Source organism: Amphiprion ocellaris, chromosome 21 (assembly GCF_022539595.1).
Source record: "Amphiprion ocellaris isolate individual 3 ecotype Okinawa chromosome 21, ASM2253959v1, whole genome shotgun sequence".
Lineage (NCBI taxonomy): Eukaryota > Metazoa > Chordata > Actinopteri > Pomacentridae > Amphiprion > Amphiprion ocellaris.
In genome coordinates this window covers 17,482,317-17,507,560 of record NC_072786.1, presented here as the reverse complement: position 1 = coordinate 17,507,560, position 25,244 = coordinate 17,482,317, and the positions used below count along the sequence as shown (strand labels likewise).

The window sequence follows — 25,244 nt, the reverse complement described above, 5'->3', positions numbered from 1 at the left end:
ACAGACAAAAAAATAGACAAACACGTTACAAAGTGACAAAATAATGGACAAACGACAAAAATGAGACAAGAAATTACACAAATGATACAAGACAAAAAATAACAAAAGCGAGAAACAAAATGAAAAAAATAGACAACACAAGGTAGACAAAAACAAGAAACAAAACGACAAAAACATGAGACAAACGTCAAAAGTCATACAAAAAAAGGACCAAAAACAAGAGAAAATATTACAAAAATGAGACACAAAACAACAAAACGAGACACAAAATGACAAAAGTGAGAAATAAAATGACAAAAAATGACAGAAATGACATGAAACAAAGCAAAAGAGGCAATTAGACAAAGTGACAAAATAATGGACAAACAACAAAAACATGAGACAAACGTCAAAAGTCAGACTAGAAAAAGACAAAATATTACAAAAATGAGACACAAAAGAACAATGAGTAGTCTAGTTTTTTACTTTATTATCAAAACAACTTGTCATGGTCTAAAAATTATCAAACATTTTTAGTTTTACAAATTTACAATTTGCAGTTAATGTCTTCTCTGTAGTTTTTACACTTTACAAAGTCGTCCCACGGGCTGGATTGGACCCTCTGGTGGGCTGGTTTTTGCCGCATGTTTGACACCCCTGTCTTAGCAGTAATATATACACTCACACCTTTTGTGACATTAATTTACAGCATGTGTTATAGTTTCGAGGTTTAGGTCATCTTCGTAAAGGGCGTGTAATTCCCATCGAACATGAAGAGCCGCTTTATAAACCCTGAATATCAATGCATGTGATACAAGAAGCCTTGGACTTCCCATGTTTCAAATGCTGAACCCTGTCTGGCTCTATCTGTAATTTCATCATAACCCCTCCAGTCCAATAACACGACCTTTTGACGGTGCAATCAATCTCGGCACTCGCATCTGACGGGTTTTTCTCGAGCAGTGAAAACTGTAAAGTCGTCAGATTAAATTCCAATCAATGACATAACACGCAAACACTCGGACGAAAAGTGAGGAAGGACAGCGAGAGGAGAGTCCAAAAAGGGTCAAATATGGTCACATGCAGCTTTTCCCATAGTTGAAATAATAACCACCCTGCTTGGAGGAAAGAATGGTATCTTTCTAATACTTGAATCCAGGCAAAATTTAATTTAGCTCCCCGCAAATAAAGAATATAAAGGATGTGTTGTGTGTGAGGGAGCGACTCGGCGGCCTGCCTGTTTTAGTGCCATTACTTCTTCCCTGCCACTCATTGATAAAGAGGTGCTGCCATCAGCCAAACCAGCCATCTCCTTCAGTCCTCATTAAAATGTCGTCATATTAAAAAATCATTTCGGGCCTTCGCTGATGAGCGTTTTATTGCCTTCATGAAAATGTTCTCACTTTGGAGTCGACGGGAGAGAGAAAAACCTCGGTGAATAATGAAAACGCAGAGGGAGAGAGAAAGAGGAACGACAGAGGAGATGAGGGCGATTTGTCGCGTTCTTGGGAGGACGGTTTCGATTTCTAGACCATTAGTAATTTCTTCATTTAGCCGCCCTACATAAGCATCCTGTACAGCATTGTGTGGTAGGAATAAAGGGAGAGTTTATCTTTAAAGGTGACCTCAGCGGGAGTTCAAACCAGCTCTCCTTATATAATCTGAATCATAGAAAGTCGGAGGGTTATCTCCATCCAACACGTTCTCATCAGAAGCTACTTTTCAGCCACTATTAGTTTTGAAAACAAACACAGAGTGCACTAACCCTTTACCATTGTGCCCCAGAACCTATTCTTTCATTTTTTCATACTGTAGTGCAATTTTTTGGAATATTTTTATTTGCTTTACATCAATATAACCCTTACATCCCACATTTTAATAATATGTTTTGACTTATGTCTTAACTACTACAACAAATTGCTTGAAAGTGCAGTTGACCTAATATATCACATATATTTCAAAATACAGAAATTGCATAACTGTATCCCTCAAATTTGTGAATGTAAAAAAGTTGCACAATATCCCGTGGTCTTGTTTATAAGGATTTTTGTTATTTATTGTGTATTTTTATAAACCCATCACTGCAACGAAAAAGCGCTCTGAGACCTGGTGAATGTGTGAAATATTAGTGTAACTCCCCAGATTTTATATGCAAAAAGAATGATTGATCTATCTCATCTGGTTTCAAATCTACCGCCAATCAAAAATAAATATGCAATCTTGGCTCTATAGTGTGAAAAAACATATTTTTAAACTGTATTCTTGTGACATTTCATCTGTAGGAGGATTTTAATTCATTTTATTTCTCTTCTTAGATCAGCATCCCTGTAAATGCTAATCTACACGCACATTTCCACCAACTGTCCCTCGACCAGATGTTAAATTAGCCATAAAAGCTTCAATAAAACAAACAACATGTAACATCATAAAAAAGGCAGGAAACACGAGCTCAGCGGAGGGTGGAAATCCCAGAGGAGTGAGGTGAGCGACACACAGACCGGGAAACGTTAAGCAAACACAATCACTGCAGACTGTTAAAACATGAAATCACATCACATTAGCGACGACATCAGGAAACCCACCAGATGGAAAGTTAACTGAGCTCTGAGCTTGTTAAACCACAAACATGAGGAAAAAGTAAGTCTTGTTGATGAATATTTTTCACATGGAGTGTTTTATTCATATTTTGCTGATGAGATGGTGGAAGGGCTGATTTTTACAACTAAAAGAATTCACGATAATGATGTATATCTATAGAAAATGTGAAAAAAATAACGCTATCAGTCAGATTTAGATGAAGAAACTTAATTTATTTTGTTTTTTGTGCATTTTTTTTGCCAATAAATTTCACTCAAAATGCAAAAATGGGGAGTTGGAGAGAATCTGCAATCATAACTGTACCGTGTATTTTCCCAGTGTTTGAGTGTCAACCATATACTTACTGCAGCCAGATTATTTACAATTTATCATAAAGTTATATGAATACTTAATTTTTACTTAACCTTTAAAAAAAATCTATAATTTCATTTTAAGGGTGTTTCTCTGTATTTTTTAAATGCAAAAATATTAATATAACTGAAAAAACTGTATATTTAAATGGCTCCTGCAATTGTGACTAATAATACATTTAAAAAAACTTTAATCTTTAAATTATATATTGTATGTAATTTCATTGTTTTTCCACAGGTAAATATTCTTCAGTAGACACTAAAAACCCAAATGAATACATATAATCTCATGTAAAAGTAAGAGGTTATTGATTATTTTCTAGAAAATGACAGTATTTTTATTAGATGGTTATATTCTATTATTTTTTACATTTTCTTTATTTTTATTATTATTGTATTTTTTAATGTCTAATTGATTCTATTTTAATTGTTCATTTTGTTCTCTTATAGCCTTTATTTTATTTATTTGCTATTATTATTATAATTTTTTTTACATTTTACTTTATTATTTTATCTGGTGTTGTTGTATCAATTTATATTTTGAATTTTACCATGTTTGGACTGACCCACCCTCTGTTGTTTAATGTTCTTTTTAATTATCCTTCTTTTCTTTATTATTATTTCATGCCTCAGCTGCCGAAATATTGCCATTTTTTACTAATTTTCACAGTGTATTATCAATACTGGTGTGACTTGACATCCGCAGATTGTGGTGAGATTTTCTTCCTCGAGGCCTTAAAATTTTTGATGCATCTGCCAGACTCGAGCAGTCATTTAAAAAAAAAACCCGACAGGCAGCTGCTTCAATACAAGCCAGTAAATTGTCTGTGATGGCACTCAGGTGAATTCTCAGTCAGCTCTGACAAACTGCACTCCAGACTCTCCGTGTAAACTACTCTGACAATGCAACAACTGCTGCTTACTTTGTAGCAGTAACAAGTGCGAAATAGTAGAAAACGGGCAGAAAAACTGAATTTTTCCACATTTAAGCCTCCGTATGTCTAGGTTTGAATCGCAGGTTATTTTTGTTAGTACAGAGAACAAAGAGACCTAAAATAGAAGAATGTCGAGGTCATTATTTGATGGGGTTTTTTTATGTTATTACATTAAAAAACGTAACTCATGGGCACATAATAACACATAACATTTTTTTTTAATGTTTTGTGACGATCAGTGACGTTTGTTTGTCTGTCCGTCTGTTCGCAACATTACTAAAAAATGGAATAATGGATTTGGATTAAATTTTCAGGGAAGGTCAGAAATGACACAAGGACCAAGTGATTAGGTTTTCGCAGTGATGCGGCTTATAATCTGGATTCACGGATTTGTTAGAGATTTTTGTATCATTGGTCAGCTTCCTCCTGATGATCACATGATTGCTATCCTACTACAAATCGACCGCTGCAGACTTATCAGGACTTATCCATCAGAAATGACACAAGGAACAATTGATTAATTTGTGGGGGTGTTTCTGAGTCTCATCAATTCCTGCCGTCCGCTACATATTTAGGTCACGCGATTCAGTATCCGTACATAACGTACACATGCATAACACATTGTTTGTGGGTACATCTATATTAAATGTCCTCATTCTATGTTGCTGTGATTTCTGAACATCAATAACTAATAAACAAATGCTGCATTTCGAGAAAAAAAAAGTTGCATTTCTGACAATGCCATATGGGGAAATGAACAACCTTGGTGGAGTATTGCGCTCTCAGAATGCTTTTCTTGTTCTAAAATGGTTTAGCAACAAGAAAAACACACCAAATCTTCTGCTTTTGGCTGGTATCTGTACATAATGTACACATGCATAACACATGTCTGTACTAAGCGCAAGGTCATTTTGTTTGTGGGTACATCTATATTAAATGGAGACATTCTATGGTGCTGTGATTTCTGTTTAATTTTTTTAAAGATTCCATCCTTTGGAAATGATACGACTGAACAGCCTTGGTGGAGTACTGCGCTACTACCACTGCTACTAGTACTACACTTTAGTCTTTTCTTTTATCTTATGGGGCTTCACTCACTTTACTCCTTCATTCACTTTAAACGGCATCTTACAAAGCAGCCTGACAAATATCAACGGAAAACAAAGCACCCGATGCTATTAACAACACCTTTCCACTTATCAGGTCGGTCAGATGTTGTGGGGGGTCGAGAGTTAATCTCCTGCTCGCTTACAAAATGCTTCCACAAGCACTTTTTATTGTAGAGACATGTGAAATGGAAAAAGCAATCTCCTAATACCCCTGCAGTGGAGAAACAGCAGCAGCAGAAACTTAGAGACTATTAGGCGGAGTATAAAGGTCACCAACGAGGGAATTTCACACATGCATGCTTTAACAATGGCCTAATGAAAGTCCTGGTCTCCTAATGACACCGAGACCTGTAGTGGCTGTATGTTGTATGTAGAAGCTCAGTAACGCTCTCCTGTTGTAGCGGCAGCAGCCTCTCTAATGAAAGTCCTTGTGATTGAAACATCAAAGGCACAATAAGGGATTAGGTTTAAATGGACACAATCTTACAGCTATTCATCTCCATGAGCTTATTAACCGAGGTAGCACTTCTGCTCTCATTGTTTGGACTCATTTCCCGTCTTATTCTGGGCTTTTCACCATTTTCCATTTGTCGCCGAGATAATGAAAAGCAGAGCAACATGCAGATCCTGAGCACAAAGCTTGATAGCTGATGGGTTGAAGTATAGACGCCGCCGCAGCCGCGCATCACTCCATGATGTAAATTAATACCACCATATGTTGATGCTTTCACGATCTAGTGTTGATTAAATGATTTGCTTTTATCCGATGAAGGAGTGAAAGTTTTTCTTTTTGCGGCATGTTATCCGTCTCATCCCCATGATCTGCACTTCTGTTCAAAGTGCAGCAAAAAACAACATCCTTCCCTGAGCTGTGTTTTGTTTACAAGATATTTTAATTGTAAATAGAAGCAAGAGCGCACCACAATTTATTAATCCAGGAAACCATGAATTATGAGAGGAAATTAAACTAAATTCACACGCAGGGAAACAAAAGACACACAGTACATGAGCGTCCCAGCAGAATATACACATAACTACTTGATTGGCCTCAAGGGATGTAATATCTATGCTTTAATTTCAGATAGCAAGTAAGCATATCCTGTTACAAGCCATTACAAGGTTTTAATGCCAGGCGCTGTGTTGGAGATGTTTGTTATGCTCTCATTTTATATCCTCACTTCTTAGGATTTAGCTCTATTTGAGATGCGATGAAAAGATTTCCACTATTTGGGTTAGAGTTTCTTGTCTTGCAAAATTTGCCCGTATAATTAAAGATGTTCAAAATGACTTCACTGTCTAATTCTTCCTCTGCAGAGGCTGTTTCAGAATTAGCAGAGAGAAGCTGCAGAGACATAAAGTAGATGTAACTAATTGCCCTCCTCCTCTGGGTGTGCAGTACTATTTTGGATTTATTTTTCCTCCTTTTTTCCCCGGGATGTAAACTCCTCCGTGGCTGCTGGACAGAAACATTTGTTTCTTCCCCCTGGCTCTGGACTCGTGTTCTCGCCAGTTTGAGAGCTGCTTGTAGCTTGAGGTTTTGTGTTTTTTTGTTGTTGTTGTTGGGTTTTTTTGGTTGTAATACAGACAGAAGATGCCAAAACAGCGTTAGGTCATTACTCATTCCACATCCTACTGAGTTTCTGGGCAGAAATAGAGCACAAGCTTGAAATGTGCCAGTCAATAAAAACAATGGATTGAAAAATGAATGTAGAGTTCCTTCTGGATAGTCGTGGAGTTTTTGTAGAGATGCTATTGTGGAAAACAGATTATTTATAGCAGGGGTGTTAAACATACGGCGCACGGGCCCAAAACCGACCCACAGGTTGACTTTATAAAGTGTAAAAGTTACATTAAATGCAATTTTTCAATAAAAGTAACTGTTATTTTAAATTTATTCACTGTACTGCCTCAACTTTTATGTATTTTCTGTGTAGAAATTTAATATACTTACAAGGCAGGGGGACAACTTCCCACTTTAGTTTGTGTGATGTGGTGCTCAGGATTATTATACAGATGTGGAAATGAATGTAAATTTAAAATAATTTCTACATCTTGACAAGTTGTTTTGATCATAAAGTAAAATACTAGTTCAGTATTAGTTCCAGATACCTGAGACTAAATGTTTTGTGCCGTTGTAGACACACTGTGATCTGAAAGTTGTAATGTGTAAATGATAAAGTGAGGTGTAATATTGTTGAAATTGCCCTTATTTTTCTTAAGAAATTTCAGTTTGTTCATAATATTTAGCAAAAAGATCGTTCATTAACTGTACTGAAACAAAGGGAAATATCTGGAGTTATGTAGTGGAAATTCATTGTATTGGAGATAACGGAGAAGCATTGCTGTCACATGATAAAAGTGGAAAAGTACTGAGACTTGTTTTTTGGGTGGAAAAGTATTGAAGGTCATCAAACTAAGCTTCTTTTCGAGTGAAACTATAAGTTTAGTCAGCCTGCCTCACTGGGCAGACTCTCGCTCTGATATCTTGGATGTCATAGTGAGTCTTTCTTCAGCTGCAGAAAAAATATCTGGGGCCCATTAATGGAAAACCAAGAAACAACCTGATTGTATGATGCTTATTGATCAGTTGAAACCTCCACAACAGTTATTTATAAGTTATTATGCTGTGATTTTACTGGTCCGGCCCGCTTGAGATCAAACTGGGCTGAATGTGGCCCCTGAACTAAAATCAGTTTGACACCCCTGATTTATAGCATCTCAGTGAACTCAGAATGGTTTATTTTGAATAGTTCAACAAATACAACCTATAGAATTCCTCTTAAAGTCCACATGTAATATGAAAAACTGGCTTCTTCAGACGTCTTTTACTTTATGTACGCAAAACATTATATTACTAAAAGCAGTGGTCAGATTTAAACCAAAAATAGCATTTTACTTCTCTGAAAATGATTAAAAATATAACTTACTGATTACAAATGTGAGCATCAACCAGGTAGTTACTGCAGCTAGATTATTTGCAATACTATTATAATTGTACTTTTGAAATTCTATGAATAATTAGAATTTTTTTGAAATATACAAAACACCAATAAAACTACAAAAATATACTGTGAATTTATAGATTATCCTGTAACTGTAAATGACAATAACATTTCACATAAAAAAATCGATTGATTATATATAATATCATTGTTTTTACACATGTAAATATCCTTCATTAGACATTAAAAGTAATACGCAAGATCTTATGTTAAGGTAAAACTGAATTTTACAAAAACTTCCCTTTTTTGACATCATGAAAATATCAATAAAATAGCAAAACAATTCTGTGAATGAACAAAAAATACTTATTTAAAAAAACATAATCTATGAATTACATTACAGTACTATATGTAATTTCATTGTTTTTAAATTATCCTGAATTAGATGTTAAAATCCAAAAGAATCCACATGATCTCATGAATGTATTCTAATAATGGAAAATTACAGTATTTTTATAACATGGTTCTTTTATTTTATTTTACACTATTTTTGGTGCCCCTGCCACAGAAATATTGCAGTTTTGTTTTGCATTTTTATAGAGCACGAGCTGAAATGTGCGAATCAATTTTAAAATAAAGGAGTGAAAAATTAATATAGTGGAGTGAAAAGTATGTAGTTCCTTCTGAATAATGGTGAAGTTTATGTAGAGATGTGGAAAACAGATTATTTATAGCATCACGGTGAACACAAAACTCTTTATTGGCTGATTTTGGATCGACAAATGGAACCTTAAAAATCTAGATCAGAAAGTCTTTGTGTAATAAATAGATACTTTATTCAACATCTTGAAGAAATTCAAGGTATCCAGTAGCTCACTATATTCAAGATAGATAAGGAAACAATTTACAAAAGAATGTGCAAGTCATGCTGGTTGAAGAAATAGAAATAAGGTGCCAAAGATGCTGGTATTTGCAACAAAAAAAGGTACACAAATTGCTGGTATTTACAATAAGATGGAGTATTAGAAAAGTAAACAAAAGGGTACAATGTGAAAATAGAACTAATCGTAGCTTAGTATATTATATAATACATTGAGAAATAGGCTTCCTCAGATTTCTTTTCATAAGCATTGGTCGGCTTTAAACCAAAGTCCCTCAGCGTTTGTCACTCTGAAAATGACTAAACATATAAGTAACGTATTATGAATGTTTGATTTAAATAGAAATAAAAATTAAAACCTATGAGGTTGCAGTTTTCACAACACTCCAAGCATCTCAGATTTTTGCTTTGACTTTTGCTGTAGAGGCGTTTTGGCGGAAAAAATTAGCCACAGAAGCTGAAATGGCAAAATCGGCCTTTGCTAAAAGCCTGTTTTTGGAGTTGTAATATCCGCTGATAAACACTTCGTTCAGAGGGGGGATGATGTTCATTTGTGACATCCTCATTTCATATTCTCACCAGTTGAGCATGCCTCAGTTTTGAGGTATAATATAGGCCCTGCCAAATCAGCGGTAGCCCCATTACTCATCCCCCTCTGTGCTGTCTCCTGGCTTGTGCTCCGGCGCTAATGCAGATTACAGGGATATATGAGGGCTATTTTGTTCGCTGCAGGGTGGAAACGATCACAGGCAACCCCATCCCTCTCTGATGCACGACTCTACATCTGTTCCCCCCACGAAAGCCTATCTGGAGATCCATCAGAGCCGAGCCCTTATCAGATCTGAGGCTGCTACATCTATTGCACATCAATTATAGATGCTGTGTGTAAAGAATTGGGTCACTCTATCAACACTTGCTCTCGATCCTCAGAGAAATTGTTTAGTTAAGTGATTAGTGGCTTGACTTTAGATACAGTTTGTGCATGTTCTAAGTGTTAAATGGTCCATTTATGATACATGACTGTAAAGACACAAGGGCCTCCGGTGAAGGAGAATAATGTGCGACTAATAATGATTTTGCCATGATAATGATAATGTGGCTCAAACTTTCTTTGTGCACAACGAGATAAGTTAAAAGTAGAAGGGATTAATCACAAGAATCCACACTTTTTTCGTGATCTCTCAGAGCCTTGGTGGCCTGCATTTGTGGGATTTGTGCAGGTGGAAATCCACGCAGGTGTGAAGTGCATGCTTCATAATCAATAAACCCATTTTTCTCTTTCTGCAAGACAATCCGAGGTGATAAATGAGCCAAGCTGTATTATTCGTAGCCGAAAATCGCTCGCAACTTAAATTCATTTCCAACTTGCTCTCTGACAGACAAACACAGACATATTATTCCAATTTCTATCTATTCTGTGACCAGGACACGTCCAAAAACCACACATTTAATCTTTATGCAAGTCTCCCCTCATCTGTTGGGTAAATAGACCATTCATCATATTATTGGGCTTTTACAGCTTGACTGTTGGAGCGATCTGTCTCTCAAAGAGCCCCTCGCCCTGGCAGCCCAATCAATCATTTTTCAATGAAGATGTCACAGCTCATTGTGTGGAGTGTTATCCCCAAACAATTCCCACAGCCTTTTAAATGATAAATTAAAAGCTGAACTTATTTTTGGTTCACGGGGACGGTCAGTGCTCTCTCCAGAATGTGCAGGTTCAGTATTAAAAGCGATATATGGAGCATTTTACCAGCATGCTTCACGGTTTTAATGTTAAATTCACCTGCTGTCAACAATTTTCACCTCAGTGGAGATGTTAGCAGGTGCAGAAATGTCTGAGTGTGCTCGCTATTAACTTTTCATTAGGTGCTGTAAACTGCACAAGTCATCAACAAGTAGTTACTGCTCAGCATAATTGGTTTGTGGTTAATGCCTGTTTGAGGCTATAAGTGTCAGTGTGAGTGTAAAATCACAGTCTGAGCTCTTTAAGACTAAGGGAGAAATGCTTTTTAGAGATTGACAACTTAAACTGCACACGCCGCTGAGAAAAGCATCTTCCAGCTCATTCACTGTTTCTCAGGCTTCTCATAATGATCTTTAATTTAGTAATGATGCCATTAGATTAAACTATTAAAGAAGCAAACGGCCGCAGTACAGCAATAAGGGTTCACTGTTCCATCCTTCCTGACGTTCTTTCTCTTCTGTTGTTGTTGCAGGATCCTTTAGGAGTCGATGCAGAGTCCAGCGACAACAGGAGCCTCAACGCTCACCTGGTGTTTCACAAAACACAAGAGTGCAGATAACAGATACGAATCCCACACACACTAACACACAAACCCTAACAAATCATATTTCTTTCTATTAATTCAACTAATGAACATATTTTCTAGCATGGAGTTGGAGTCATTTTGGTGGACAAACTGTATCCTAAAATAATTCCTGTATTTCCCCAAGCGTCTTGTTCTGACCGAAAGGAAAAGTTTTATTTTCAGGCAAAACATACTTCCGTTCAAAAGTTTGGGGTCACCCAGACAATTTTAGAACACAGGAGTGATGGTTCCTGGAAATGTTCCTCTGTACTCCTATGTAGATATTCCATTAAAAATCAGCCGTTTCCAGCTAGAATAGTCATTTACCACATGAACAATGTCTAGGCTGTATTTCTGATTAATTTAATGTTATCGTCTTTGAAGAAAACTGCTTTTCCTTCAAAAATAAGAACATTTCTAAGCAACCCCAAACTTTTGAACAGTAGTGTCCTCTTATATATGTGTATTAGTAATAGTAAAAACAGATATAAATGGGGTTTATTACCTCTTTAGCAATGTTTTTCATGAACTAGTTAGCAGCTTACCACGAAGACACCACTTGACCCCGCACCACTGTCTGCTCAGCTGCGATATGTACTCAGCTACATGTGCTGCTGACAGTGGATTAACGGAGTTGGAGGCATTTTGCTGGACATCCTAAAACCATTCCTAAATTACCCCAAGCATCTTGTTCTGAACGAAAAGTAAAGTTTCATTTCAGGCAACATATATGACAAAACTAAGATATATCTTTGAAAGCCCAATATCTTAGTACTGGTATATTGGTTGGGTTCTACTGTGAACACCATGTTCTTATTGTAGTGCAATAAGTAGATTTTTACCATTAAAACTGGTAAAGATGAAGAAAATTGTATCTACTTTACCTCTTGTGGTAGTTTATTATCTAATGGTATTTTATAAGATAATCCTGTTTCTGATCTAATCTGATGGAATGAAGTCCAACATTTACCTCTGAAATGTATTGAAGTAGAAATATAAAGTAGCATGCAGCGGAAGTAAAGTCAGTGTACCTCAGTTTCATCAGCCCACTCCTATTTCTTTCCTTTTGCAAGCGAGCAGGTACTAGATTGCAAAGAAATCACTACAGTTCATTGAATGTTCATTATTAATTTCAGCAGCATCATTACTGGCCATTAAAATGATGTCTAATCACATACATTAAGGCCATTGTTATGAGTTGCAGCCTTTGCGGTCTCCGTGGAAAGCCAAACTCTTGCTGCAGCCTGATTATCAAGATTAAATGTAGTCGGTTACCTCACTGCTCACGCCTCATCTCATGAGGTCGTTGGTCGGTGCGTCAGCCCTCCTCCATTTCCTCCTCCAACCTCCCCACCCCCGCTGCACCCACGTTGCATTATTAAACTCGAATAAGATCATTAGCATACAAAGCAGGAAACCTACCGCGGCGGAGTCATGCATATTTATCTGGACGTGCCTGACTTGTGTGCGCATACACTCGTACTGTAACCCTCCTTTTGGGTGCCGAGCTCGACCGACTCTCTGCTGCAGGAGAGCCGCGGACACCGACTATGAAGTGGATATTAATAGAAGCATGTCTGGTTTAAAGAAGCATATATTTATTTGCGAAACATCTGCGCAAGCCTTCATTTAAAACGTGTGCGGGAAATGTGTGTATTTGGAAGCAGAGCAGATGGAGTTCGGTTGGGTTCGTCAGAGCAGTTTGCTTCCAGCATATCAAATATAGTTTACACACAGAGGAATTTCTGAATCTAGTAATGCCCACAATACATATTCATCTTCTGCACACAGAGGCACATAATCAAACAGACAGAAACACAAACAGAGAACACGGCCCCCTGAATTCCTGTAGCACCTGTGGTTTGCCTCTGGCTTTTGAATGACTTCTTTTTCTCTCTCTTCCTTGCATCCTTCCTCACCAAATTCAACCTTCTTCGCCTCCCTGTTCCCATGTGGGGATCACTTTCACCTTATTTTCCCTCCAGCTGAGAGAACAACAACCACCTCCTTTTTTTTTCTTTTTGGGCTTCATGAAGTTAATATTCTTTCCTCCTTCCTCCTTTTTCCTTCCTCCTGTGAAATTGCTGTTGTGTCTTATGGCTTTTTATTCCTACGTGATGGTAGATGGGTTCATGTAGGAGTAGAAGCCACTAAACACGCGGTGAGTCTTCGACACGCCGGCCAACACATGCAGTGAGCGTCCTGTGGATACGACAGCTGCCGTGTTCACATCAGTGTCCTGCCTATTATCAGGAATGTATGCACAGTTTAAACAGTACACAGCAATCACTGCAGAGAGCGAGTTTTTGTTCTGGTTATAACGGGAGACATCTACAATTCTGTCTTTAAACATATTGGCTTCAAGACAATAGAAGCATCAGTCTGGGCCGACAGATCAATCAAATCTGTAGCTGTGAACAGACCTACTTTCCTCACCTGCTCACTGCCTCCATGTGGCCTGAATTTCAAACTCATTCCTGCGTTTCCTCTGCCCCGGGGTCATTGCACAAAACTGGAGCTGGAAAGTTCTCAAAATAGAGATCAGGAGGAAACTACGATGGAAACAAAACAACTTGCAGAGGTAGGTCATCAATGCTGTTTAATAATGTACAAGATCTTTTCTGTTCTGCCATGATGCCGAAATGAGCACACAGAAACCTGTTAGTGCTTCACATGAATCGTGTCACACATAATAAATTCACATTTTGGACATAAAATGAATGTGAAAATAGCAATTTCACATCTTGTCAATGTCCTGTGAGCTCAGAAAAACACATCCATTGAAAATCATTTTTCAAAAAAAGCAAGAGATAGAAAAGGAAGAATGTCGTCGACACATAAAGGAGCATTTAATCCCTCAGCTTGAAAAGACTAACAGCCAGTTTCTCAGACATGGATTAAGCTCAGCACTAGACTAAAAGAAAAAATCAGTGAAGACATCTACTGAAAATAGTGTTTGTTCTAGGACTAGGCTAAATCCATATCTGGGAAGCTATGACTTAGTTTTCAGTCATGATAGTGGGACAAGAAGACAAACCCTCTGAACTCCAGGTAGATTTAAAATTTTTTTTTGCTTCTGTCACATTTTTACTGACTGTGGGTTCATTTTTCACTTTAATATAAAGTCCTGCACCTCTGTGGAAGCAGTAACCACCATGACTAGAAGTAGAGAGAACTCAGAAATGTCTCCTGTGCAGTATGACACATTTATAATGAGAGAAATCATAAAAGAAAAACAACAGTTGAATGTCTTTGATTCCTTACTTTGCCACAGTTCTGAAAAACTGGAATCAACATGTACAAGGTTTCTCCACAGCAGTTACTGATACTGAAAGAAAAGATGACTACATACTATAGATATTTTACTACTTACACTATCATTCAAAAGTTTGGTGTCTCTTAGAAATGTCCTTTTTTTTTTTTTTTTTAAAGAAAATCTATTTTTATTTTCAATGAAGTTAACATTGAATGAATCTGAAATACAGTCTGGACATTGTTAATGTGGTAAATGACTATTCTAGCTGGAAATGTCTGATTTTTAATGGAATATCTACATAGGAGTACAGAGGAACATTTCCAGCAACCATCACTCCTGTGTTCTAATGCTACATTGTGTTAGCTAATGGTGTTGAAAGGCTGATTGATGATTATAAAACCCTTGTGGAATTATGTTAGCACATGAATGACCGTGTGAGTTTTCATGGAAAACATGAAATTGTCTGGCTGACCCCAAACTTTTGAACGGTGTATGTTTTAAAATCGTTTCCATATTTGTCTTCTATCTGTTCTGTGTAAACACAGCCTGCAGTTCAGCCTAGTTCAGCCAAAAATTTTAGCATATTATTGTTGGTCACAACTCACTTCACAGCTCCTCAGAGAAACGCAGTATTTTTTATTTTTACGGAATCTTATTAGAGCAAACTTTTTTTTAATCATAAAGTGATTTTGAATAAATGTCACAATTTTCTGATTAGATTACGGTTTTACACTTTTTGGCTCTGATAAATGGTGGAATTTTGGCAGGCGATGTGCCTTTCAAACGCACCAGTTGGTTTTCTAAGCTTTTTCTGAGCTCTAAGAAAGTTTCACAATTATTACACATAAAAATGCCTTTTGGTCTACCATGATTTTGGGGGGGGGTTTCAGTACTGTGAGTGGGATAAATGAGTAAATAAATCCAGGATCTTAGTTTAGTTGGTTTATCTTTAGGGTAAATACAACTGATGTGCCACTTGGCTTTGAAGAGAATGATCTAAAGTATTTGAAAAAATGACATTTTTGACCACGCAATGGAGCAAAATGAGAATTGGACAATCACCAGAGCAGTTACAATATTATGATAATCCATCCAGAAGTTCTTGACTCGAAAACATAAAAACTGATTTGCTTGTGGCACTGGAATAGAAGTCATGGGACTATTTTATATCTATTTCCAAGTATATTTGGTCTTTTTTCAGTCCTCTTTTTAAGCTTCTCTCATTTGTCTTGTTAAAGTAGCTGCATGAAGCTTCCAAATAAAAACTTCTTGTTATCATTTCAACAGTTTTCATCCGACAGAGTATTCATTCCTTAACACAGCTTTTATAATTTTTCTATACATTGTGCTTCATTTATATTTTATCCATCTCTGTTTGTTCTTGTCAACCCCTCCACGGTCATTTTCGAAAACTATCAGGGTTTATTTAAGGAAATATGCTATGTTTTTACTGTTCATCCAGCATTTTAGATGTGAAAAACTCCCACACATTCAGATGCATTTGGGTATGCTCCCTCTAAAGGTCTTTCTCTTTGGACTGATCAAATCGATTTCCACCGTTGAGTCACTCTTTAACTCTTTAGGCTCCAGTTTGAAAACTTTAACTCCTCTTCGTGCCAACTTCTGAAACTTTTGGCCACTCGCAAATTACATTTAAAATTTTGGCCCTGCTCAAAATGGCTGATAATGGTATTTATCTGCAGTAACTTTCTGCCTGAGCTGAACTCAGTGTCAACCAATTAAACAGGAAATTCAAATTATCCTGCTCGTGGGTCCAGTTTGGTGCTGTGGGGTTTGAGTTTAAATGTCAACCTTCTGTTTGTATTTGCTGTAAAATAAGCCGCTCACTCTTTCTCCCCTGAACAGAATCTGAATAAAGCCTAAATGGGTCGTCGGAAAACCAAAAACTGAATTAGTAATTCCTGGGTATTACAAGAATTCGACACATGCTTGTAATCGTGTGACACTGATAGGAGTCGGATAATTATTCAAGATGAAATTGTAATAGATGAGGTCTGAGGTTTAATGATTTTTTTAAGGCTGTAAGTTGTTATGATCTAATATTCAGTGGGTGGGTTGGGAAGTTTCTTTTCCTTGCATTATCACTTTAATTTATTTTTCAGGTTCCCACTCCTACGTAGGCTTTTTTTTCCCCCTTCTTTATAGAGACACGAGGAGGGCTGAGAGAGGATTCGATCCTCGACCAGCGGGGGTCCATGGGAATCTAAAGGTGGGGAATCAACCACCGTGGCATTGATGGGAAACAGCCTGCATTATTTAAAACAGCATATAAAGGCAAAGTTGTGTTTCAATAGATTGCTGCCATCCTCAATTGTGCCTGAGGGTGTGTGTGCGCCTTTTTCCTGTGCTGCAAAACCTCACATTTTCCAAAATGTCAGAATGATCGGTGAAATAAGCCAGCACAGCCTCATTTTCATTTTGACAGCTGTGTAGTTTTTTGGGGTTTTTTTTATTCTGTAAATTATGCAATGGCTTTCATGAATCCTCGAGTTTTACAAGGTCACACAATCCTCCGGTTCAGGTAAAAAAAAACAACATGGAAATCATCAACATCGCCATAATGGATTTTTTCATCTGACAGCTGCAATAATGTAGCATGCTTGTGTACAGTAGATTTAACATATGAGTGTTGTGCTACTTTATCTACACCCCCACAGGCTACACTTTGATTTTCCTGTAATAAATAATGCTCTTTTGTGTTCTGTGCTTCATTTGTTCCCTGTTGTAACCTCAGAGCTGCTCAATAAATTATGAATTACGCCAGTTCAACCTGCTGCGTATCTCTTGTTTCATTTGTCTGTCAAACTTCTGGTTTTGTTTTGTGGTTTTTCTTTTTTTTTAAATATCACACACATCCACAAGCCAAATCTGCACACAAACATGCATCAGACTTCTAGTTTCTGGTTTTATAGGTCTTGTAAGACGAGCAGTTTGACTCAGATCTCACTGGATTTGAGGAAAACTTAGGAGCTCAGCGTGCAGCTAAATACTAGAATAAAGCAGTAAAATGAGTAAAAGCACATTTAAGTATACATATGAATCAGTAATTGGTTTAAAAGTAGATTAATTATAAGCATAGATGCAAGATGGTAAAATTAGAGCTGTCATGATATTAAATTGTCACTAAACGATTATCGTGACTAAAGGAAATCACAATCTTATGTTATCTATAGAAAATTGTGTGTTTTGTTTCATTTGGCGAATTAATTTGACTCAAAATACAAGTGTAGGGAGGCGGAGAGAGAGTCTGCAATCTCTGTGTGTTTTTCAAATGTGCATTATTCCCATGATATCAATACTTCTTTTTTTAAATACCAAGCAGCACTGGTGTATCGAGACACCGCTGACTGAAATACCGCAAAAACACCCAAGAAGTGCAGTTTAATGTCCCTGTTAGTGTCATAATTACAGTTAAAGCTGCTTTAAGCCATGAAATTGCCACATATAAGATCAGTAGTTCTCACCCGTTCATTAAAAAATGAACGTGTCATTCGTGCTGCACCACGTTATCCCACAAAGTTGTCTAACAGCAGGCGAGCTGAAAGATTTTAGGGGTAACTCAGATGCAGAGGATGAATTGCAGAGGCACAGCGTGACTCTTTCACTTTCTTTTCTCTGAGATTTTGGACAGCAAAGCTCGCCTACACACACCAGCTGGCTGTTGTCTGGGGGAATCGCCTCAGCCATCTTTTTTTCTGATGAAATCAGAGGAAATCCACAAGCAGCCCAAGGCAGACCACACATCCTTTTTTTTTTATATTCCTTCCCTATTCAATAATTCTCAGTGATAGGCCTCTCCTTTGAGCGCTGGCACCACTCCTCATTCCAATTAGTGAAAGGCAAAGAGGCCCCCTTGTTTGTCGGCACGCAAGCGGTAATTGGATAATCCCTGAAATTTGGGAGAGTGCACAAAAGGGAATCTGTAATTAAACCAGAAAGTCTGTCAAATATTGACACAGATGCATCCTGCAAAGTATAGATACAGAGGATGAGTCAACACTATTGGACAAGTTTTAGAGTCCTGCTGTTTTATGCACAGCAGCAAAATATCTCATGTTTTTGTCAGAAAGTTTAGTGGCATGAATGGAATGAAAGGGGTGAAAAAATCAATTCCATCCTAATTTTAAGATGAATAAACATTCTTTCTAATCCTTTTTTTGTTTAATTAGCTTTAAATCCACATTTAACATGTCTCCTCATGTTCAGTGTTCATCTCCCGCCATGAGCTCAGTGGATTTAGCAGGTGAACTCGGTGCAGGAAGCTTACTGGAGCTTTCAGGCAGACTCGATAGGTTTTTCATGAAAAGAGCAAGTGTTGCAGCATCTGCCAGTAAAACAGGTTCAATTCAAAATGAATTTTCCACAGTGCTAAAATGTGACAGCTGCTCCTGGAGCACACACACACAAAAAAACACCACCATAGTGAAAAGCAATTAGTGAAAAGACAAACAGTTTATTGGTGCTATGAAGCTGCACTGACAATGCTAATGAGCTGTTGTGTGAAGTTTGTTCACATACACTGTAAATAAAAGATGGATGTAGTGATCATGAGGTTCCGTTTGGTTTGTGGCCTTTATTTAAGACTTTATTTTGGAATATCACCATCTTGGTTTTTTGGAAGGATGGATCTGATTTGAGGGCACTATTTATGCTCATATAGTAGCAATTTGTCAATCACAAGGTAGCCCCGCCCTAAAATATACCATAGTTTATTGTCTATTTTACTCTAAATTTGGTTATAATTTACAAATTAAACACCATGCTTCATTAAAAATGTCTTAAAATTGGACATAATTTAGATGTAAACGTATTAGGAAAATATTTATTATGGCACCAATTGAAGTGTGACGTTGGGTCATTTTCTTATAGACTTCCCCACATTCTGACTTCTTGCTGTATCCAGAGTAGTCGCCCCCTGCTGGCGGTTAGAGAGAATGCATGTTTAAGTCAATTTTTAAACCTGGAGGCTACATCCATCTTTTCTAATTTATATAGTGTATGTGTGTTCACCGTCTTGGTTTAGCATGTTTGAACATTTGCTAATTACCAATAAACACAAAATGGAGCTGAAGTTGTCAGGAATTTCATTAACTTTGAAGGTATCTGAGCATAAGTCAAAGTATTAATCAAATTATATGTTGATGTGAGCTGTGATCAGATCAACAGTCAGTGATTACAATTCATCACGAAGAACCTACACATTAGTTATGGAGATATTTTGCTCAAATCCCTAAATGTTAAACTCATGGTGGCACTATATGAGGACATTTTTTTGATCCTGAAGGAAATTCTTGTGCCAAACATTGCTCAGATAAAACAAAATGACAAGACATGAGAATAAATGCTGTGCCTGGTACAAAAGCAATAAGATACAGGTATGCTTCATTACTGAAGTAAAATAAGAAAGCTAGAATAAGACTAGATTAGAAGAGTAATGCTGGCAATGATGAGTAATATCACACATGATGTTAAAATATAGTATATGAAATTGAAATGTTACACATAATGATGAAATATTACACATGAAATTTAAATATTGCACCAGAAAAAAAGAAATATTGCACATTACAACAACATTCTGGTACATGAAAGTGAAAAATTCTGCAACACTTAAACAAGAGTCAGTGTAGGGGATTATTCAAGTCGACTACTTGATCTGGGTACCATGGATACTTAGAGGTCCAGCTGATTTTATCTAACAAAAAAAGTAATATTCTGTCAGCTTGGGAACTAAAAATAATAGTGGGAAATACTAGAAAATAAAAGAAATGTCATAAAAAAAATACAGTTATTTTCCATAATTGAAAAACTAGTCATTTTACATGAGATTTTATACATTTTTGGCTTCTTAGTGATAGTGATAGTGATAGTGATAGTGATAGTGATATTTACATGTGCAAATCTGAGTTAGCCTGAAAGAACAATAATAAAGATAGAAAGATTTTTTAAAAAGATAAATATAATGTTAAAAGATGTAATTTGACATATTGCCAATACTTATAGATATACACATGAAAACACATTCAAAATTTTTGTTGTGCAAACTCCTATAATCATACAAAATACCTCTCATTTGACAAGTTATGTAAAATTACAGAACAAGCACTTGTAATGTATTTACAGCATTTAAACCAAAACTAACAGTTTCATCTACTACATGATGAGGAAATATTTATGAAACTAGAAATGCACTCAGAGAGCGCAGTACTCTGCCAAGGCCACTCAGCTGTCTTATCATTTCCGATGGATGAAGTCTTGAAAAAAATTGTGGCAGAAATCACACCAACATAGAATGTGGCTATTTATTATAGATGTACCCACAAACAAACTGACCTTGCGCTGAGCACAGGCATGTGTTATGCATGTGTACATTATGTACGGATACCAAATTGCATGACTTAAGTATGCAGCTGACATAGTGTTCACTTGTTGTCATAGTTACAGTGATGCCGTGCCACTATCTCGCAATGATACAGAAATCTTTAACCCCTGAATCCAGACTGTAAGCTGCATCACTGCCAAAATCTAATCGCTTGGTCATTGTATCATTTCTGACCTTCCCTGAAAATTTCATCCAAATCTGAGTCTGTTTTTGAGTAATGTTGCTAACAGACAGACAGACAAACGTATGCCGATCGTCACATAACTCCATAGGTAATTTTGCAAATGTACATTCATTTGTCAACAAATTTCAATTTGCTTTAAAAAAATGATTGAAATTTTATGATTATTTACAGTTAAAGGTTTTTAACGTCATTTTACATTTGGCATGTACATTCTGATTTTGCAATTTTGTCAATATATATGTGTATTAGTGACTTAATGTAACAAAACTGTAAAATAAAAGAAAAAGATTTTTATAGTGCACATTTCATGGCAGTCTATTCCTCTTGAGATATTTATTCAACCAGATCAAAGTGGTTTACTGACCAACATTTACCACCCTTGAGTCCTGCAGCTAGCGCGGCCAAAATCCTGTGAAGATAGCAGCCAATTTGAGCCCTTGTTTTTGCAGCCTCTGAACAATAAAAGCGTGGTGGCTTTCACAAGCCCACATGGTATTTTTGAAACGATCTCTGCTCAAAATGCAACCTGCGAACATCCCATTGTGACGACGGCGTGCTGAGTTCCACAGATTTTTCCCAACATCTCACTAAAACCCATCACAATGAGACGTCTCCTCTCAGAGTCCACTTAATGAGAGTGTAGCGTCAGCGTTCTGGCTGCAATTACAGTGCTTAGGACTCTTTAATGATATGTTAATGGCTTGGCTGTATTACCTCTCAGCTGCCCAAACAACATTAAATACCCCGCGGCTGATTAATCCTGCATCCACAAAAACACCCAATTAGAGGGAAAATTTTTGAATCGAGTTCTGCCAACAACTGCAGAGCAAAATAACAGAAGTGCTGCGAGATATTTTCCACGAAATACAGTAAATGAAGATAACCGAAGTTCTAAGATCTATTTATTTTTGGTTTACACTTTATTAGATGTTGGATATTAGGATGGTGATCTAATTTGGAATAACTTCCAAGGAGTTAGTTACTTTGCTCAAGGGCACAACGCCAAAATACACAGCTGTTCGTGAACGCTCGGTGTGAAGAAGGTCAAACCTGCGACCTCTCACTTACATAACGCTCTGTCTGACCAGCTTGCTTACTCACCGCTGCTGTCTGCATCAGCGAGAAAGAGGCTGTTAAAACGTCTAACATGACTAATTAAGGGCATTTTTATTGTCCGCCCGCCGATGGGTTTCTTCTTTTTATTTTTCTCCCGTTTTTTGAGTCGCAATTTTAAAGGCCTGAAAATACTTGAAAACATGTAGGCATAAGCAACTCGTAACGACACACAAAAATGTAATCGACAACTCAACAGCTCAAACAGAGTAACCCCAGCAGAGTTCAAATTTAGTCAGGATGTACACCAGGCATGGGTGATCAAAAGTTATCAAAATGCTCCACTGAAGTCTGAGGGCGTGGAAATGGTGACTGGCGGAATTTCAACGTTTCACCATGAAACAGGAAATACTATATAACTAGCCTGTAAATGCTCCACTCTGCCTCAAACTTTACATGTGTGATCAGAGTCCAGCCCTGATAACATACCGAGGCCGATATACACTCACAGTGATAGCGCCACCTGGTGGGCAGTTTTGATAGGTCGCCATCAAAAAGGCCATAGGCTGAAATACACTCTCAGTCGCAGCGCCACCTGGTGGACATCATGGATTCGCTGACCAGCAAGGATGCAAGGACTTGATCAATGCTGCTTGTAGCTTTAATTGTTCTCCTTAAAACCACCAGAAGGACCTTGGCATGATTATGAGCCATATTCCTCAGAGCAACCACATCCTCTTCAGTTGGTGAATTTCAATGCAAAAATTTCAAAAAACACTCCTCAGCATTATTACCATGTGTCCGATGCTGTTAATGTGTGATACATTTCCAACAAGTCCCAACACGTTGTCTCTCTTGTTGCCGTCAACGTCGCAGAGCAATCATGATTATTAATGTGCAACATCTGAAGACAAACTGTTGAGGGGGGAATATGTTTTCCAGGAGTTCCTGTTTTAACGTAGTGGTGACAAAGCACTAGCAAGTCCGTAGAGGAAGAGAAGATCCCTCCCCATCAAGAAAAGACACACAAGTATGGTATAGGAGGAGGAATAATAGGCAGGTGATGCATTTTTGACTTGTATGCTGCTTAATCAGAGTTGCATTCACTTGGTTATGCTGAATTCGACTCCACTGCATATAAATAGTTGATAAATTAATAAAAAAGTCAATATAAAGTGCCTCCGATGCTGTGCCAAAGCTTAGTCAGAGCACTAAAACATGATTATTCCAGACGAATTTGGTGTTTTGATTGTTGTGTGGTAGAGAAAATGTGGGTTCAAAATGTCTCATAGGTGTTTGTCTAGGTTAAGATCACATAATTACAAAGGCAGTGATTGACACATTATGATGCCTATTCTTTGCTGGTTAGTGCCACTGTATTTCAGTTTCACCTTCAGTTTACCAGTTCTTCACTTGTTCAGTGTTTCTTTTTATAAGGTTTTATATGGTTGAATAATTGTCCAGTCATGTTATCATATTAAAGTCGATGAATACATAGTGAATAATATTTTTATTCATATTGCTTTAGATCCCAGTGCGGCAATCTTTTTTTTTTTTTTTTTTTACATTAAAGGGCCATTTATAATGTCAAGAAAGCAAGAATAAATCTACTTTGATTCACTGCTGTAAGGCAATAAAACTTTTTACAGGTGCTGTAACCTGTTTGGGGGCTTAGTGGCAAAAAATTAGCTCTTGGGCCTCTGTTTCCTCCACTTCCCATCAAATACAGAACATAATGAACCTGTAGATGGCAGCTTCACTATATCGAGCAGAGACCCAGAAAACAAAACCCCACAGCCCGGTCCTAGGTTTCCTGTTTGTCAGGTGGCTAGTGGTAAATTTTACGGAGAAGTGTGAGCCATGTGAAGGTGAAAACTGCTGCAGAGCTGGCTGTCAGAATGTGATGAGATGCTGGAAAGCATTGGAAAAAAGGCGACAATCAGCAGGGGGCGACGTTAAAAGTCTGCAGCCAAGACAAACAGTTAGACACATACATACACACTTTTATTCATGTGCTAACATAATTGCACAAGGGTTTTCTAATCATCAGTTAGCCTTTCAACACCATTAGCTAACACAATGTAGCATTAGAACACAGGAGTGATAGTTTTTCCTTCAAACTTTTGAACAGTAATGTACATGAATTAAAGTTGCTCTATAACAGGTAAAGTTGCTCTAAAGGAGTTAAAGTTTCTCTAGATTATTTAAGGTTGCTCCACATCAGTTAAAGTTGTTCTAAATGAGTTACAGTTAACCTACACTACTATTCAAAAGTTTGGGGTCACCCAGACAATTCCATGTTTTCCATGAAAACTCACACTTTTATTCATGTGGTAACATAATTGTACAAGGGTTTTCTAATCATCAGTTACCCTTTCAACACCATGAGCTAACACAATCACTACTATAGTAAATTTAGTACATTTTTATTTATAGTGTATTTTATATTTTGTTTGCATTTTGTATCTTAGTATATTTTCATATTAAGATTTCTATTCTTTTTTATATTTTTCTATTGTGGTGGTGGTTACTCTTTAGTCAACTGCAAACAACAGAATTTCCCCTTGGGGCTCAATAAAGTATTTTTATTCTATTCTATATTCTACAAGGATTGTAATGAATTGTATTTATGAATCGTGGTGGCAAATGCATTCAGCCGCTCTGACTGATAAATGTCACTATCACACAGAATAAACTTGCAAAATCAGAATAACAAAACCAAAATCTCTCCTATTCCAAAACATGAAAAGTTGATGTCAACCATCCTATTTTTGAATCAATATCTACATCAATCAGGTGAGGTCCAGATGTTTCCCATCATGCTCTGAGGCCAAACCACTGGTGGACAAAAACTGTTGCTTTGACCTCACAGTGTTATCGTTGCCTACCTCATTGTGAAGTCAGACAGAAATCCAGCCGACATGCATTGTGCGCAGGTTGTCGATGATCGATTCTGTGCAGTTCTGGCTCATCTCCAACAAACCTGTACATCGCCATGATTGATGATGTCGCTTAGCAACAGGGGTGACTCAGGCTTTGCCCACCAGCAATCAAAAGACCGCTGAGGGAGGCTGTTGTGAAAGTGCAACAGAAAACTTTTTTGAACTTGGAAAAATAAAATAAAATAAAATAAAATAAAATAAAATAAAATAAAATGGCCACCGCTGATCCAGACAGCTTGAAACTCCACACTGCATTTCTTCAGGTCAAAATTAAATTTTTCAATTCAATTTTATTTATATA

General features: G+C 37.1%; 1 long non-coding RNA gene across 1 annotated transcript in view; it reads left to right on the top strand.

The window, feature by feature from the left end:
• Positions 1-17,151, top strand: part of LOC118470016 (uncharacterized) — a 74,150-nt gene extending 56,999 nt beyond the window's left edge. Inside the window, exon 3 of the long non-coding RNA XR_004847017.2 lies at positions 11,013-17,151. This is a non-coding gene — a long non-coding RNA (uncharacterized LOC118470016). The remainder of the gene's footprint in view (positions 1-11,012) is intronic.
• The last annotated feature ends 8,093 nt before the right edge of the window (positions 17,152-25,244 follow it).